The 19,895-nt window shown below is 37.7% G+C and overlaps 1 protein-coding gene across 7 annotated transcripts in view; it reads left to right on the top strand.

Moving 5' to 3' along the window:
• Tulp4 (TUB like protein 4) overlaps window positions 1-19,895 on the top strand; it is a 220,620-nt gene that overhangs the window by 68,658 nt on the left and 132,067 nt on the right. The window lies entirely within an intron of this gene.

Below are 19,895 nucleotides of genomic sequence, written 5' to 3'. Positions count from 1 at the left end.
TAGATTTATGGGCTGGGGATGTGGCTCAAGCGGTAGCGCGCTTGCCTGGCATGCGTGCGGCCAGGGTTCGATCCTCAGCACCACATACAGGGATGTTGTATCCGCCAAAAACTAAAAAATAAAAAAAAAAAAATGTAGATTTATTTCTCCCAAACTAAAACAGTATATAATGGAATTAGCTTTTATTAAGAAAATAAAATTTATCAAAAATAATGGCACTGTTTATTTTTTCCTTTAACAGTTTGTTTTATTTAAATACTTTTTCTCTTAATAGAAATCAAGGATCAAGACTGAAAATAACTTAGATACATGGGAAGGAGCTGTTTCCCGGGTGAGATTTTGCAGGGGAGAGTGAGAAAGGGTTGTGGGTAATGACCTCCTAGGAAAGCAGCTTTAGGTTGCATCATGTCGAGATGAGTGTGAAGATGACTGCTGATGTCACAAACAAATATTTCCGTAACTGTATAGTCGGTGTTTGTGATTGATTCACAGATGAACCCCTGTGAGATCTTGAAACAGACTGCTTAGGTTTGAGCTGAGCTTTCTTTGATGTTAGTCAAGTGACTTACTGTCTTTATGTGTGGCCCCATGACCTGTGTGGTGATATTATCTACCTCCTGAAGTGTCTGGGTGATGGAAAGATCCTTGGACAGAGGGCATCAAAGTCTCTGGAACAAAAGTGTTAGTTCTTGCTAATTATTATATGACTCACTGTCATCCTTAGGTTTTTCACTCCTCTGCATTTCTTCCCATGGCTGGAACAGGGGACCCGTGGCCCCTCTGCTGAAGAGGGGTCTCCTGATTGCTAAGTATGGGAATAGAATGTGAGGTGTGCAGCTGGATGGGAGGTGATCCAGCCAAGCTGGAAGCCAAGCACGTGTGTCCATTTGGGATGTGGGAACACTGGGCATCTGTGTGTCAGTTGCTTATCTCCAAGGCAGCAGATGCTGGATAGCAACTGTGTGGAACCAGCAGTTGTGCATGAGCCACCCACAGGCCCTTCGACAGCAAGGCTTTGAGGCCTAAATGCAAAAATGGATCCGTCATGCACTGGGCAGTGTGCATCCTTTTTTAGTAGGGGTTTTTGTCTAGATGTCAAAGCCATTTCCCTGGGATATGGTATATAATGGGGTATATATAGAGGGCACTGGAAGGAAGAATTTGAGAATCTATAGTGTGTGGCAGTTTAATATTTCTTTTTTTTTTAAATTTTTTTTAGTTATACATGGACACAGTATCGTAATTTTGTTTATTTATTTTTGTGTGGTGCTGAGGATTGAACCCAGGGTCTCTCATGTGTAAGTCGAGCGCTCTACCACTGAGCCACAATCCCAGCCCTGCAATTTAGTATTTCTACTCCAGTTCACTCATACACTTGATTCTGAGCTTCCAAAACAAACAGGCATATGCATTTTGCACAAAATTACACTGCTGGGTGTTTTTATTGTACCTGGCAACCTACATTTGACGTGTTGTTTTTTCCACTTGGCCTAGTTAGATTTGGTCTAACAAGACACAGAGGAAACTCTATCCTTGAGACCTTTCTTTATCCTGAAATAATCTTCCTACTCAGGCTCACTTCTACCTATTCTTTTTCTCCCTGAATATAAGCCCTATAACAATGTGGAAAGTAAAAACTGGTTCTTTTGCTTTGTTTTTCTCTTTCTTTGCTTCTTACAATTTTAGGCTTTAAGGAAGTTCACTAATCAGAACCTTAAAATAGAAAATAAATAGCCTTGGAAACACCATCATTCTTAGTAAGGTCTGGTTTGTGAGTTCCTTGGTAGTAGAAATCAATGTTTAATGACTTTTTCTGACAATATGAGTCAATGTTTAAGACTTGAGAAATGATTTTATTTATACAAAAAAAAACAAAAGTAAAAATCATCTGTTATCTCTCCATTCACTTGATATTTTCACAATTTCTGATTTTATTTTTTCCACTCTTTTAGGAAATTTACTATAGATGGCATTTGTGATTAATTAGAGAATTATTTAACATGATCGAAGAGCTCTCTTGTCTCCTAAGTCTTAAATTTTTATTTCCCCTTAATTATGTTTTTAAAAAGCCTAATTGTCTAGGGGGTCAGGATCTTTAATGTAAACTCACGTTTTCCTTTAGTACTGAAATACTTGGTTAGGAAGTCAGTACCTCTTGCCAGGCGTGGTGGTGCACGCCTGTGATCCCAGCAACTGGGGAGGCTGAAGCAGGAAGAGCCCAAGTTCAAGGTCAGCCTCAGCGATTCAGCAAGGCCCTAAGCAACTTAGTGAGACTTTTCTGTCTCAGGAAATGAGGTGAGGGTACGGGGAAGTGACTGGGTGGTTAAGATCCCCTGGGGTTCCGTCTCTCGTACCAAAAAAAAAAAAAAAAAAAGTAAACAGCTCTTAAAAATTATTATATTTTAAATCATCTCTGTGCAAAAGAACTGCAATATTAGCCACATAAATAGGAGCTGCTTTAAAAAATAAAAACTGGTGAAATTAACTTTAATTATATGTAACCCAGTATATCTAAAGTATTATCGTTTCCACATGTAATCAACATACAAACCTAATAGACTGTTATATTCCCTTTTCTTCCCAGTACACTTCAATCTTGGTTAGCCATGTCTTAAGTGCTCAGTTGCCCCATGTGGCTAGTTGCTACCACTTCGGGCTATGAAGTTTTAGATAGTTTTTCTTTTCGAGAAAGGCGGTGCAGAGGTGCAGAGATCACTAATGCATGTCTTAGAACCTTGAATAAAAGCATTTAAAATACTTTTTATTTGGAAATTATACTTTGATAAAAGTTGGAACAGAGTACAAAATCATTCTTATTCAAATTTACCTGTTGTTAACATTTTGCCTATTTATTCTATCTTATATACTCATGACTACCTCCCTCCCTTTTTCTTTCAGTGAATAAATGTGTGCGTTTATGTGTGTGTGTGTGTGTTTTAGTCAGGTTTTTGCTGCTGTGACTAAAAGACCTGGCAAGAACAATTTTAGAGGAGGAAACGTTTATTTTGGAGCTCGCAGTTTCAGAGGCCTTAGTGACATTTTTAGAGGACTACCCTTCCCCCTTTCTAATAGAATGTTCTGCATTTTGGATTTGTCAATAACTTCATTTAGTCATTCTGAGTCAGAATATTAAATAAATGATGGCTAGATGGCCAGCTCCATTCTTTGGGACTTGAGACTGATATGCTGAGGCAAGAGTGTGGTGTAGAGGGACGCAGCTCAGGACCACCAGGAAGCAGGGATGCACACTTAACCACCAAGTCACATCCCCATTCTTTAATTTTTTGTTTTGAGACAGTGTTCTGCTCAACAAGGACAAAATATAAATATATACCCCAAAGGCATGCCCCGGGAGACCCACCTCCTCCTGCCACACCCTGCTTGTCCACAGTTACCACCAAGTTAAACAGGGGACTAATTCACTGATTAGGTTAAGGCTCTCATAACACAATCATTTCACCTTGAAACTTTCTTGCAGGGTTTCACACATGAGCTTTTGGTGGACACATATCTAAACTATAACATACATCATATACCATATATGATATTTGTCCATGGATCATTGGAGAGGATGTGTCTGTGTCTGAAATACTTCAATGTATATTTTCTAAGACTAATAATCTCTCTCACAGAAGCATAGTAGACACTAACCAGCTTCAGGGAATTTGTCATTGATTTAGCATTCAGTTACTATCCATATTCTACTTTATCAATTGACCAAATAATATCCTTTGTAGCTTTTCCTATACAGGATCAAGTTTAGGACCATGTACTTAGGTATCTTTACACCTTTTTAATTGGAAACAGTCTCAGTTTTTCCTTTTTTTCTTTAATAATATTGACATTAAAGAGGACGACCCTTCCCTCTTTCTAATAGAATATTCTGCTTTTTGGGTTTGTCTGATTTCTTTTTCTTTGTTACTAAACTTGAATTAATTCTCAGTCAGAACACTACATAAATGATTTTGTGTCCTTCTCGGGGTTCACATGGAGAGACACAAAGATATCTGCCCTTCATTAGTGATGTAATTTTGATACCTGGCCAAAGTGCTTTATGTTTTGTCTACTGTATAGTTAGTATTTTTTCCTGTACATTTGATAAGCAGTCTGTAGGGGGTACTTTAAAACTGAATATCTTATTCCTTATCAGAATTTTCCTCTAGTTTACGATCCATTGATGATCACTCCTTGAAACCTTTTTTTTTCTGTAGTGGTTACATAGTGGAGATTTATGCAGCTGGGTATTGCTCAGTGGTAGAGCACTTTCCTAGCAAACATAAGACCATGCTTGATCCCAGGCATGGCAAAAAAAAAAAAGAGCGAGAGAGAAAAGATTTTTTTCAGTTCCAGTATTCCCTCCACAGAACCTGGGCAGCTGATAGCATGTAAGTAAGCAGAGCCCCATTCTCCCCTGTTTATCCCTCTTTCCCTCCTTTTGTCTAATTATTCATTTACCTATGTATTATCAGTATGAAGTAATGGATTTTATTTTTTTTCTCAATTATTATCAACTTTAATTATTTGGATCCAGGTTGCTCAGATTGTCCCAGGTTTGGCCAGTGGAAGCCCCTTTAAGCTGGCTTATGTGTCCCTTTGGTGTACCCTGATCAAATTGGAATAATATGATGTTCCAGCCTCAGTTTGTACTCCTGCTGCTGCAAGTCTAGAAACTGTAATTTTTCTGAAAAATCGTATTATTTTTAGTTGGAATGTTACTAAAAACCAAGACCTGGATGTGCTCATTGCTATTGGGGTTGTCTGCTTCTAGACTCTTTCAACAGACACATGTACATATACAAATATGCGTATTTATGTATGGCAAAAACACCCTGAGGCCAGTTAGGAGACAGAAACCACACAGTAGGTTAAACACATAAAGTTCAGTATAAAGTATTAGTAACCAATAAAAGAGTAACTATTAAGATATGAGGAATCTCTATAATAGAGACGTTATATATGACTGAGAGGGAGGATGCAAGGGGTTCTTGGAAGGGGTTCAGATCTTATCAGAGAAGGTGTGGGTGAGCCTGTCAACTAGCATACTGTCAGCTAGCATAGAAATGTATTCACTTAGCCATGCTGCAGCTTGTGTGGAATTGCTGGGCGATTCATGAATTAACCTCTAGAGGGAAGGCACGGGGAGCAGGTGATTGCCAACTGGTGGCCAGGTGTGCAAGGAGAGATTGGGGCTGAAGACCTTCAAATCGAATGGACTGTAGGGAGAAGAAGGGTTTGATCATTTGACATGTGACCCTTCAGGCCATAGACAGCAGTTAGTATGGACAAGTGGTAGGAGCTTTGACTTCCTTGTCAGGGGATGCTATGAAAGGCTACCACTACACACAGACTACAAATGTAGTCACAGGAATGACTGTATTCTGGGCCAGCGGATGGGTAGGGTTTACTATTCTCTTATCCACAAGGCACTCCCTACCCCAAGGAGCTCCAGAAATTGCAGGAACTCTCTTTCTCCTCCAGTGTTTCTCCAGCGCCCTCTACTGAGACAGTTTAATATTGTGCTCACCTTAAAGGAGAAACTAAGGAAGTCTGTAGTTTTATTATTAAAGAGCATATGTTGAAGGGTATGTTTGGGGATAAGAGGCAGTAAACTGACATATACATGTGTGCACATATATTCATGCATAGTCATTTCTCCATATCTGTAGGTTCCGCAACCATGATAGAAAATTTCAGGAAAAAATTGTGCGTGTGTTGAATATGTACAGACTTTTTTCCTTGTTATATTCCCTAAACAATATTATAAAAACTATTTATAAAACATTTACATTGTATTAGGTGTTACAAGTAATCTACAGATGATTTAACGTATGTGAGAGGATGTGCACAGATTATATGAAAATACTGTGCCATACGTTTTATATGGGACTTGAGAATGCATGAATTTGGGTATTCTTTTGGACCCTGGAACCAACCTTTTATGAGGGACAGCTATATTTATGAGAATATTTATATCTTAGAAGTCATGAGTTTATACTAATATTTACAATTCTAAACTGCCCCTATGTATGCATTTCCCCAATTTATATTTGTATTTCCTTTTTCCATAGTTTTCTCAATTCCATAACTTAGCTAAAATATTTTCAGAATTGCTTTTCTCATACTAATACAAAACCAAACCTACTGAAAAGATGTTATGACTGAATATTTGTGTCCCTTCCAAATTCATATGTTCCCCTGTCCCCAGCATGATGGTGTTTGGAGGTGGGCCTTTGGGAGGTAATTAGCATTAGATAATATGGTGAGGGTGGGGCCCTCTTGATAAAATTAGTGGCCTTTTAAGAAGAGATACTAGAAAACTTGCACAAAGAAGAGGCCATGTGAGGACAGTGAGATGGCAGCTGTGTTTTAAACCAAGAGAAGAGGGAGGCCTCAAAATGAAACCGACCTTACTGGCACCTTTATCTTGGACTTTGCAGCTTTCAGAACTGTGAGAAATAAATTTCTATTGTTTAAGCTACATAGCCTGTGGAATTTTGTTGTGGCAGTCTAAGACTTAACTGAAGAGAGTTCAGAATTTGTTGCAGTTCTTTCTCTTCCTTCACTCCTGCTTCCCAAACTACATGTATATAATCAAGTACTGATGTTCACAGGTTGCTTGGATTATTTCCCCTCTACTTCCCTTGGAGTGTGTGTTGTGGTCTGAACATATCTCCCCAAATCCATATGTTGAAACTTCATTGCCAACATGGTAGTTTTAAGAGGAGACCTTTAAAAGATGATGAAGTCGTGAGGGCAGAACTCTTAGAAAAGAGCTTGAATAAGTGGGGTTGTCCCTCTCTTCCACTGCATGAAAGTGCCATCTATGAGGCACAGGCTTTTGCCAGCCACCTGTTTTGATGGCATCTTGATCTTGGAATTCTTAGCTTCCAGAACTGTGAAAATTTCTGTTCATAAATTATCTAGTATCATATATTTGTAATAGTTGCACAAATGGACTAAAACAGTATGGTTAAGAATTCATTTGAAATAGTTGTTTCAGTTTGCTTTTAGTTTTTTGGATTTTTTTCTCTTTCCATTCTTGTTGATTATATGTTTTGAATATATAGAACATTCACGTGCATTCAGAAATCAAAACCATATAAAAAGGTAGATCCAGAGAAGTGATATTCCCTCCCTCGGTGTTTCTACTTTATCCACCCTCCTTGTAGATGTTAACTTCATGATTTTTTATTTTTTATTTGAATATACATGACAGTAGGGGGTATTTTGACATATTGTACATACATGGAGTATAACTTACTCAGGATCCCATTCTTGTGGTTGTACATGACGTGAAGTTTCACTGGCTGTGTATTCATACATGAACGCAGGAACCTCATGATTTTCTGATCTAATTTTGTTACTTTCAGTAAAAATAGGCCAATAAGTGTGTGTGTGTGTGTGTGTGTGTGTGTGTGTGTGTGTTTATTTTTCATATTTCCTTTTCTTTCACTGGCAAAGAGAGCTTACTGTATGTGCTTGTTTTGTGCTTTGCTTTTTTTCACTTAACATCTGGCAGTTGCTCCATGTCAGCTCACATAACCTTCCTCATTCTTTTTGTAGTTCTTGGTTTTCCATTGTGTTTATGTACCACCCTTTATTCAACCAGTCTCCCAAGTCGGAATGTTTAGGGAGTTTCCTGTATTTCACAGTTACAAATAATGTTGCAGTGAATAACCTGTATGTGTGTTGGATATGTATCTTCAGGGCAAATGCTTCAAATTGAGATTGGTGCACTGAAATGTGAAGAAATATGTAGTTTAGCTAGCTATTGCCAAACTCCTTCCATAATGATGAGCCATTTTGCATTCCCACCAGCAATGTGTGAGAATACATTTTCCTCCCACAGCCTCATCAACAGAGTGTATCATCAAGCTTTAAAGTTTTTGCTAATCTGGTAGAAATGGCACCTCAATGTGGTTTTAATTTGGGTGTTTCTTATTATGAGTAAAGTTGAACATCTTTTCAAACATTTAAGGGCCATTTTTTCTCTTATGAGTTATCACGTCTTTTATCTATTTTTATTTAGGAATTTTGGTCATTTTACCTTCTTCAAATTTAAATTAATTGGTTAATTAATTTAATTTGGGTTCTGAGGATTGAGCCCAGGAACTCCCACCTGCTAAGCACACATTCTACAACCTCAGCACCCTATTCTTTTACATTTTAAAAATTCTTTGTATTTGGGGGACAATAGTCCTTTGTCTTTGACATATATTGCAAATATTTTCTCCTAATGATTTTTTTATTTTGCTTATTGAATTTTTGCCATGCAAAAGTTTTATTTTTAAAAAAGTTTGATGTCAAATTTGTCACTCATTGGTGAGTGTGGTGGCACACATGTAATTCCAGCTACTTGGGAGGCTGAGGCAGAAGGATCACAAGTTCAGGGCCAGGCTAGGCAACTTAACAAGACCCCGTGTCTGTCTGTCTGTCTCTCTCTCTCTAAAATAAAGAAATGGTAATATACTTCAGCAGTAGGGTGCTTGTCTAGCATGCTTGAGATCCTGAGTTTGATTCCCAGTATCGCTCCACCAAACACAAATTGCATCTAGACTTTCAGTCATAATTAGAAAGTCTTTTCCTACATGTAGGTTATAGAGGAATTTACCCATAGTTCCTTCTAACTCGGGAAAAGGTTCATGAAAGAATGCTGCAGGTTAGAAAAGCAACATGTACCTGATAGTTGTTACAGACTCTTTCATCCATGGCTTCTTACAGCAAGACAAATACTAATTAAGCACTCTTAGATATGCCAGGCAATTTGTTTTAAAGCACCTTCTAGAAATAGATTAAACTAAAGAACAGAGAGACTACCATTCTGGTAAAGTTAGAATTTTAGTTAAAATTGGGAGTATAAATCCTTTTTTTGGGCTGGGGATGTGGCTCAAGCGGTAGTGCGCTCGCCTGGCATGCGTGCGGCCCGGGTTCGATCCTCAGCACCACATACCAACAAAGATGTTGTGTCTGCTGAGAACTAAAAAATAAATATTAAAAATTCTCTCTCTCTCTCTTTCTCTCTCTCCTCTCACTCTCTCTTAAAAAAAAATAAATCCTTTTTTTTTAACCCTTTGATTTCTTGATCTATTTTGAGTTAGTCCCTAGTACTAATCCCCCTTTGGAGATTCTTGTCTGTTAAGTGGATCATTTTGTTTAAGATGATTTCTTCCTGATTTCATTGTTTTGCTTAGAGTCCAAGTTTCATTAGTGTTTTAGAATTCTGTCCATTTGATTGCAGGGCTGAATTTATTGAAATGATGTTACAGGCTATAAAATTTAGACTTTTCTTCCTGACTCAAATTGAGGAGATAGTGAAGACATCTGTGTGTGACATGGGTGCAGGGATGAAAACTAGTTCCTCAAATACCTTTCTTCTGTTGAGGATTTGTGTGAAAGGCCCTCCTTTGTAAATGAGCTCACCCTATCCAGAGGCTGGAAGAAAGCAGGTTCTTTTCTGCAGCTGAAAAGTTGAAAATAATATTACAGGGATGCACTTGCTTTTTGAAATGATAGACCATGCAAAATGAAGACCGGAGTCATGGAGCCAGTGCATTTATGCTGGGCTAGTGTGCATTGATGGACAGGGGACCAGATCAGTAGGAGGAGACTCCCAGAGTCAGTAGGTCAGTGGCCTTCAATCAGCTACTTTTTGGCTAGTTTTCTTAATCTTAAAATTGAAGTGGTCTTGCGCTGGGGTCATGGCTCAGTGGCAGAACGCTCACCTGGCACTTGTGAGGCACTGGGTTCAATCCTCAGCACCACATACTAATAAATAAATAAAATTAAAAAAAATTTAAATGAGGTGGTCTTTCTCCTAGTTACTTTTATTTCCTACTTTTAGTATATAGTTCCTAAACTGCTCTTTTGAGTCTTTTTTAAAAAATTAAATGTTCACTTCTGTATACAAATTTCTTTTTGAATATTCTTAATTTTAAGAATTCGTCAGACCGATTGATTGGTAAAGAGAGTATTTGACACTTTGTCATTTCTATTTGACTATAAGCTCTATAGGAGCAGGGACTTGGTGATGGACAGGGGACCAGACCAGTAGGAGGAGACTTGTGTTTTGTTCCAGCTCCTTGGGGAATAGCGAGGCTTACAGGCTGGAAGGGTTTTGAAGCTGTCTTATTTTTTGTGTGTGTAGAAAAAAGGAGCCATTTAATCTTTCTGAAAAATAGACCATATATTATGTCACAGGGCAACTCTTAGCAAATACAAAGGAGTAGAGATATTACCATGTATTTTATCTGATCATAATGGAATGAAATTGGAAAGCAATGATAAAATAAGGAAGAAAAATTCCTACATCACATGGAGAATGAACAATATGCTACTGAATGAACAATGGGTTACAGAAGACATCAAGGAGGAAATTAAAAAATTCTTAGAGATAAATGAAAACACAGACACAACATATCAATCTCTGGGACACTATGAAAGCAGTACTAAGAGGAAAAAAATTCATTGCTGGAGTTTATTCCTTAAAAGAAGAAAAAGCCAACAAATAAATGTCCTCACACTACATCTCAAAGCGCTAGAAAAAGAACAAATCAGCAGCAAATGCAGTAGAAGGAAAGAAATAACTAAAATCAGAGATGAAATTGAAACAAAAGAAACCATTGAAAAAATTTTTGTCAACTAAAAGTTGGTTCTTTGAAAAAATAAATAAGATTGACAGACCATTAGCCATGCTAACGAAGAGAAGGAAGAGAACCCAAATTACTAGCATACGGAATGAAAAAGTCAATATCACAACAGACATTACAGAAATACAGAAGATGAGTAGAAATTATTTTGAAACCTTATACTCTAATAAAATAGAAGATAGTAAAGGCATCAATAAATTCCTTGAGTCATAGAAGAAGCCATCAAAAGACTACCAACCAAGAAAAGCCCAGGACCGGATGGATATACAGCTATGTTTTACAAGACCTTTAAAGAAGAACTAATTCCAATACTCTACAATCTGTTTCAGGAAATAGAAAAAGAGGGAGTGTTTCCAAATTCATTCTATGAGACCAGTATCACCCTGATGACAAAACCAGACAAAGACACCTCAGAAAGAAAATTTCAGACCAATATCTTTAACGAATATAGATGCAAAAATCCTCAATAAAATTCTGGCAAATCGGATACAAAAACATATCAAAAAGATCGTGCACCATGATCAAGTGGGATTTATCCCCAGGATGCAAGGTTGGTTCAACATACAGAAATCAATAAGTGTAATTCATCACCTCAATAGACTTAAAGATAAGAACCATATGATCATCTCGATAGATGCAGAAAAAGCATTTGACAAAATATAGCACTCCTTTATGTTCAAAACACTAGAAAAACTAGGGATAGCAGGAACTTACCTCAATGTTGTAAAAGCTGTCTACACTAAGCCTCAGGCCAGCATCATTCTAAATGGAGAAAAACTGAAGGCATTCCCTCTAAAATCTGGAACAAGACAGGCCCTCTCTCACCACTTCAATTCAACACAGTTCTTGTAACACTGGCCAGAGCAATTAGACGAAAGTAATTAAAGGAATAACTATAGGAAAAGAATTATTTAAACTAGCACTATTTGCTGATGATATAATTCTATACCTAGAAGACCCAAAAAACTCTACCAAGAAAGCTCTAGAACTAGTAAATGAATTCAGCAAAGTGGCAGGATATAAAATCATCACCCATAAATCAAAAGAATTTCTGTACATCAGTGACAAATCATCTGAAAAGGAAATGAGGAAACTACCCCATTCACAATATCCTCAAAAAAAAAAAAAAACTTGGGAATCAACCTAAAAAAAGACGTGAAATGAAAACTATAGAACCCTAAAGAGAGAATTAGAAGATGGAAAGATCTACCTTGCTCATGGATAGGCAGAATTAATATTATTTAAATGACCATACTACCAAAAGCACTATACAGGTTCAATGCAATTCTGATCAAAATCCCAATGGCATTCCTCATAGAAACAGAAAAAGCAATCATGAAATTCATCTAGAAAAATAAGAGACCCAGAATAGCTAAAGCAATTCTAAGCAGGAAGAGTGAAACAGGTGGTATCACTATACCAGTCCTTAAACTACAGAGCAAAAGTAACAAAAACAGCATAGTACTGGCACCAAAACAGGCTGGTAGACCAATGGTACAGAATAGAGGACACAGAGACTAACCCATAAAATTACAACTACCTTATATTAGACAAAGGTGCCAAAAGCATGCACTGGAGAAAGGATAGCATCTTCAACAAATGGTGCTGGGAAAACTGGAAATCCATATGCAACAAAATGAAATTGAATCCCTGTCTCTCACCATGCACAAAAGTTAACGCAAAATGGATCAAAGATCTAGGGATTAAACCAGAGACTCTGCGTCTAATAGAATAAAAATTAGGCCCTAATCTCCATCACGTGGGGCTAGGCTCCAACTTCCTTAATAAGACGCCTATAGCATAAGAATTAAAACCAAGAATCAACAAATGGGATGGATTCAAACTAAAAAGTTTTTTTCTCAGCAAAAGAAATAATATGTGAGGTGAATAGGGAGCCTACATCCTGGGAACAAGTTTTTACCCCTCACACATCAGATAGAGCTCTAATCTCTAGGGTATATAAAGAGCTCAACAAACTAAACACCAAAAAACCCAAAATAATCCAATCAATAAATGGGCCAAAGACCTGAACAGACATTCTCAGAAGAGGATATACAATCAGTCAACAAATATACAAAAAAATGCTCATTATCTCTAGCAATCAGAGAAATGCAAAATAAAACTAAGATACCATCTCACTCCAGTAAGAGTGGCAGCTATTATGAAGACAGACAACAACAAGTATTGGCGAGGATGCAGGAAAAAGGTACACTCCTACACTGCTGGTGGGACTGCAAATTGGTGCAGCCACTTTGGAAAGCAATATGGAGATTCTTTTGAAAACTTGGAATGGAACCACCATTTGACCCAGCTTTCCTCTTCTTGGACTATACCCCAAAGACCTAAAAACAGCATATTACAGGGACACAGGCTGTTTATTTCAGCACAATTCACAATAGCTAAATTGGAGCCAATCTAGATGTCCTTCAGTGGATGTATGGATAAAAAAAAAAAATGTGGCATTTATACACAACGGAATATTATTCGGCAGTAAAAAAGAAGATGATCATGGCATTTGCAGGGAAGTGGACGGCATTAGACAAGATTATGCTAAGTGAAGTTAGCCAATCCCAAAAAAACAAATGCCAAATGTCTTCTCTGATACAAAGGGGTGTGACTCAAAATGGGGTTGGGAGGGAGAGCAAGGGAGGAAGATTACCTCTAGATAGGGAATACGGGTGGAAGGGAAAGGGAAGGAGAAGGGGAATAGCATGGATGGTGAAAGGAGACCCTCATCATTATACAAAATACATGTATGAAGATGTGAATTTGGTGTCAACATCCTTATATACAATCAGAGATATGATAAATTATGGTATAATGGTGTAATAAGAATCACAATGCAAAAATAAGTAAATAGAAAGAAAAAAGGTGCTATTAAAATTCTTAAATTCCCAGAGTCTCATGTTTTCTTGAGGTAGCCCTTGTCTCTTTATAATGATCAAAAGTGCAGAACAATTTCTGTTGCCACATGACAGTCAATGGGCACCACAGATTTAACTTAATCTGGTATGAAATACCAGGATTTTCATTTACTCTGAAATTTATTTAAGTTGCTTGGATTTATGATAACTAACTACAGGAAATGGAAGGCTTTTCTGGAACAGATTTGTGCCTGGAAGGTTAACTTTTTACATTTTTTTCCTAGTAAAGAGCTTGGTGATTTTTTTTTTACTATTACTTTTTTTTTTTTTTACGAAAAATCAGTATGTAAAATATTTTGACCTAAGTTTTCTTTCGATTCATTTGAATAAAATATACAGCTTCTGTGTGTTACCTCCTTGGCAAGTGGTGTGGTTACAGGGATGAATGATAAACACAGATTTTATTGATCGTGATATATTTGGTTGCAAGCACAGATAAACTACTCCAGTTGGTATAAGCAACTAATAAAAGGAATGTATTGGCTCATGGAACTGAAAACACCCAGACGATATCGAGTTTGAGCCGTCGGGACCTGATGTTTCTCCGTCTCTGCTTCTGTCTATTGGCTTTACTCTCAGGCTCTTTCAACATAGTCTCCTATTTCGAACTCAGAGAGATTGAGAGATTAACCCTGAGGCTGCTCTTTCTTAGTAAAAGTCTTGGGCTTGACTCTTACCATGTGGGGTTAATCATGTATCCTAACCTGGACCAGTTTCCAGGGAGGCAGTGCTCCAGTTGGCCAGGCCTGATTCATGTGCATCCTGGAGCAGGGTAGATGTCCTGAGTTGTCCCTCTTCAAGCAGGTAGACTGAGAGAAGGGAATGGTGGTTTCCAGAGGGGAGATCAAGTCTCTGCATTAGGATCAGGGAATGAATGGAATAATATACCTTATAGCGTCTTCCCTCCTACAATCTGCAGCCTGGTGGAGGAAGACAGAATTCAGCTAACACTAACAACAGAGTGGTCACTATGGTACAGAAAATGCAGGCTGCCTTGGGAGCACCTGTAGGGAGCAGTTTAATACAAATCATGCTTTGAGGTGTAACGAACAGAATAATAAAAATCTGACACTTAAAATTGTAGATTTAAAGGCACCAGAATTTGGTGAACATAACATTACAGTTAATCTTAGGTTGAACATTCTCATGCAGTGAATTTGTTGAAGTGCACATCGTAGCTCCAGTTGGCTCCTTGTGAGTCAGTCTATGCTACAGAAATACTGGCAGAAGTGCAAACTGCTCCAGGATTGGACAGTGACCATTTCATCCCTGTTCCTCTGGAGAATTTAGTGACGTACTTTCCCATGTAACAGTAGCTGGTTTAATGTTCAAGACATTGAGCCAGTCATACTGTGCTGCACCTTTGGTGGGGAATAGTGAGGCTCACAGGCTGGAAGATGAGCTTGGGCTGCAGACCCAAATCACTGCTCTGGGGCAGAGCCAGTCCTAGAGAGGGACCAGGTGAGCTTGGAAGTCAGATGTAGGGAGGGTCCTTGCGGAAGGGAATGATCACAGAACATCCTAAATAGCATGGCTTTCCCTGTAGGCCTCTTTCCGGTAGGTATAGCCTTACTTTTCCTCATGTGAATCCTGATGACAGCTCTTATGCAGGTGTGAACCATTCTGGATGGGTGGGAATTCCCCATACTCAGGTATAGGATTGAATCCAAGTGAGCTTAGTTGATGTGGGTTTGCTCCTGAGAGGTGAATTGAACTCACCGTATGGATAATAGGGCATATTCAGGATCTGGAATTTTATTTGGTGGCATGTACAGTCAGTCTCCTTGGTAACTTGGTGACTAGAGAAAATGCATTTTGGGGTAAGATATTTATCAGAATTGTTTTATAATTTATTAGACTCCAAAATAAATAAACCTAGAACAGTACTGTACGTAACTTATAGGGAAGCTCATAACTGCACCTATTACTTTAGTTGTATTAAGATGTTCCCTGGGTTTCCTTGAGTGAGTGTCCTACATTCTCCCTAGTGCCCCACTCTATATGTGGACATGCAGGGAGTTGGGCACAGTTCTCTGGCATTCTTCCTCTAGTGCAGCTCTTTGAGATCCTGCAGTCATTCACCACTTCTTGTTTGCTGAGTGTATACTTGTTGTCTTCTATTATTTTTTTAGGTACATGTGTACATTTTGCTTCTCTGATTTATCACTTAATGTGAATTAGAGATTTTGAGGGACTGCTGAGCTGTCCCAAAAGGTGGCACAGATGAAATGAGACTAAAGAGTTAATGAATTTTAAGGCTCCATTTTAAAAGAATGCCTGAGAATCTTTTGCACTTTTAAATAAAACATTAGTTTATAAAAATTTGCAGTATTGATCAATATGAGTCGCATCTTCACTTTTCTTGTTCATTTGTACACATTTAGATATGAATCCTGAATATTAGTGTTTTATTTAAAGCCAGGGTTGTTTGAGGATAATAAAATATTCCCACATTGCTGATCCATTCATTGCTTTAATTATATAGCCAACTTGGTAGCTTAAGCATGAAAGGTTTCTGGAATAATAATTATATAATGTGTTTTAGATTTTAATACCTTAAAATGGAAACACAAGACTGCATGCTCAGTTGCCCGTTGTATTGGTCAGGTTTTCTTAACAGTGACAAAATACCTGACATAAACAATTAAAAAGGCAAGATTTATTTTGACTCACAGTTTGAGAAGATTCAGTCCATGGTCTGCTGGCTCCATTGCAGTGGGTCTGCACTGAGGCAGAATATCATGGTGGAAGGGTGTGGCAGAGCAAAATTGCTCACCTCATGTTAGCCAAGAAAGGTGGTGGTGGGGTTTCCAGGGCATGCTCCAGTGACACACTTCCTCCATTGAGTCCCCACCCCCAGCATTTTCTATCACATCTCATAATGTCATCAGATTGTGAGTTTACTAATGGATTAATCCACTAGTTCTGAGTTCTCATGATCCAAGCAGTTCCACAGGTCCCCACCTCTGAACATAACTACATTGGGAACCAAGCCTTTAACACAAGAATCTTTGGGGGACACTTCATATCCAAACTCTAATATACATGTTTTCTGACCTTTTGAAAGGGTGAGTAAAAGGCACCGTGGCATAAAGAGCATAGGATTTGGAGTGAGATCTTGAATTCACTCTGTGTTCTATCACCCACTAGCTATAAGCTCTTCACCAGGGTTCCTTAAAAGGTCCACTCTTCAGCAGGTTTACAAAATTACGTAGGGTTGTTGTGAGGATTTAATAGGATAATTTATTTCTTACATGAATGTCTAGTAAAGTGTTTAATTCCAAGACCCAAGAAGAAGTTTCATAAATTATAACTGCTAGGCTACTATAGTGGAAAATGGGATTAAAAATAAATACATAGATATATACATATATTGTGTGTATATAGACATATGCATATATTTATATACACATAGAGACATATATTATGTACTTGTAGCTTTTATTATGTGTTGGGGTTAACACTTAAATTTGATGAAACTTCTTCAAAATTATCTGATGTCATCAGCACAATGGTTTGATGTACATATACAGTTGTCCCTCAATGTTTACAAAATAGGAGATTGGATCCAGGACCCCTTGGAAACCAAATCCACAGATGCCCAAGTCTCTTATGTAAACTGGCATTATATTTGGGTATCACTTGCATACATGCTCCTGTATACTTTGTCTCTAGATTACTACTAATTCAATATATATGCAGTGAAGAACTCAGATTTAGATTGAAGCTGGGTCCAAGATGGTAATATGATTTAGATTCCCTGAACTTTGTCCATTTAACTTGTTGGTATGCTATTTCCTTTTTTGTGTTTCCTACCGAGCCAAACACAACTCACATTAATTCTGGGAAAAGGGCTGTAAATGTTATGGCCTGAGTGTTTGTGTGTCCCCCAAATTTATGTATGGAAATTCTAACCTCAGTAATGATAGAACTTGGGGCCTTCAGGAGGTAATTGGCTCATAAAGGTAGAGTCTTCCTGAATGGGATTAGTGGCCCCAGAGAGCTCCTTCATCCTTTCTGTACCATGTGAGGAAACAAGAAGGTAGCCATCTGCAACCCCAAAGAGGTTCCTCTCCAAAACTGAAAGAGACTTTTTTGTTGTTTACAAACTATTTAGTCTGTGGTACTTTGTTACAGCAGCCTGAACTGAATAAGACAGTGAGAAAAAGACTGATGGAGGCTTACCAGCCTTGTAAATTTTTTATCTGTTGGAACAAATAATTTGCTTTAAAATTAAAATGCCAGTAAACTGAAGTACATGGAGAAAATACTAATAAAATTATGTGACTTGTCATTCTTGTTTAGCTTGTCAGGTATAAAAAGGATCTATAGTTCTATGCTTGGCTAATTTTAGTACTAAAAATTCCAGTATTTTGAACTGTAAAGTTCCATTTAGGCAGAGTATTTAATGATTTATGACTAATCTAGATATTAAACTTAAGCTGAAAAATGCCTTCAGCCCCTTTTTCCCTTTTTCTTCCTTCCCCAAAACTTATGTTCACCCTTTCCTCATGACTTAGGAATCTGCTAAGTTAGCATTCAATTTTTATAATGTGTGTGCATATTGTTTTTTCAAAAATTAGATGCAAAATCTGACCACCACTGCATCAGACGTGCAAGATAAAGTAGTTTCTTCTGAAATCTAGATTGTAGAAATGTCAGGGCTTTTTTTTTTTTTGTGGCAAGTACCTTTTTGTTGCACTTTTTCCTAAAATAAGCCATTTCAATAAAATACCATTTATATGTCTTTCAATGAATTGGGAATACTTATTTTCCTGAACTGCAGTTGATATTAGTGATATGATCCTAAGGGTATTAAAATATTCCCAGGTATCCTCTGGATTAAGAAAAATTATCTTAAGCATAGTTTTTAACTTCATTGCATTATAATTAATTGAAAAATAGAAGTTTACAAATTTCATATAAATAAAACCTTTCTCATTTAAAAGTTGCCATGACCCATAGTATATGCATGTAAAATTATAAATATGAAATATATATATATACATATTCCTAGTCCCTTCACTTGCCCATTCTGCACCTAGCCCTGGTCCACTTACCACTTCATTTGGGTTAGTGCACTGACCTTGCCCACTGGCTTCTCTGCTGACTTTCCTTTATCCTACATAATGACCACAGTAATGTTTTTGAGGCATCCAGGCATCCCCTCAGAAGCCCTCTGACTTTCTTAGCCCTCTCCACTGGTCTCTTAACTCCTAATTATGGCCACAAGACCTCTCTGGATCACTGTGCCTCTGACTTCATTCTCTGTCCCTTGTCTCTGAGGTGAGTCTTCCTGAAGCAAACCAAGCTTGCCCCTGCCTTTAGGCTGAGGGCCATGATGTTGACTGTATGCCCTGACTGGTTCTGCCTTCCCGACACTTAGATATCTTTTACCTTCCTTAAGGTGACTTCTTCAGAGAGACTTTACCTGACACCATATTTTCACTTCTCCAGCTTTTTTTCTTTTTACCTTTTTTAAAAAATTGATGCACTATAGTTATACATAACGATGGGATTTGTTATTATATATTCATACATGTACACGATATAAAAATATTAGACTATAATTTCTTAGTGTTTCCCCTTCTCTCTCCTCTGACCTCTCCCTGGTGCTTTTCCTCTACTGATTGCCCTTTGATTTTCATGAGACCCCTTCCATCCTGACCTTTCTTTTTCCTTTCTAGCTTCCACATATGAGAAAATATCGGACCCTTGAGTTTCTGAGTTTGGTTTATTTTGTTTAACATCACAATCTCAAGTTCTAACTATTTTCCTGCAAATGACATAATTTCATTTTTCTTTATGGCTGAATAAAACTCCATTGTGTATATGTGCCACATTTTCTTTACTTGTTGATCTATTGGTAGCCATCTAGGCTGGTTCCATAGTTTGTTTATTGTGAATTGTCCTGCTAAATTAGGTATGCATGCATGTGTCACTGTAGTATGCTGACTTTGATCCTTTAGGATAAATACTGAGGAGTGGTATAGCTGGATCATATGGTGGTTCCTTGTCTAAGTCTTTTGAGGAACCTCCATATTGATTCCTGTAGTGGTTTTACTCATATACAGTCTCACCAACAGTATAAAAGTTTTCCTTTTTGCCACATCCTCTTCAGCATTTATTATTGTTTGTATTCTTGGTGGCTGTCATTCTAACTGGAGTGAGATTCTAACTCAGAGCAGTTTTGATTTGCATTTCCCTAATTGCTAATGATGTTGAACATTTTAAAATATATTTTTGGCCAATGTAGTAATTGTCTATAACTAGAGGTTTGTTATATTCTGATACAGATCATTTATAAATGCAATTTCTTGAGTAA

Source organism: Ictidomys tridecemlineatus, chromosome 8, assembly GCF_052094955.1.
Source record: "Ictidomys tridecemlineatus isolate mIctTri1 chromosome 8, mIctTri1.hap1, whole genome shotgun sequence".
In the NCBI taxonomy this organism is placed as follows: Eukaryota; Metazoa; Chordata; class Mammalia; order Rodentia; family Sciuridae; genus Ictidomys; species Ictidomys tridecemlineatus.
Note: the sequence above shows the minus strand (reverse complement) of the source record. Positions and strands in the feature narration are given on the sequence as shown.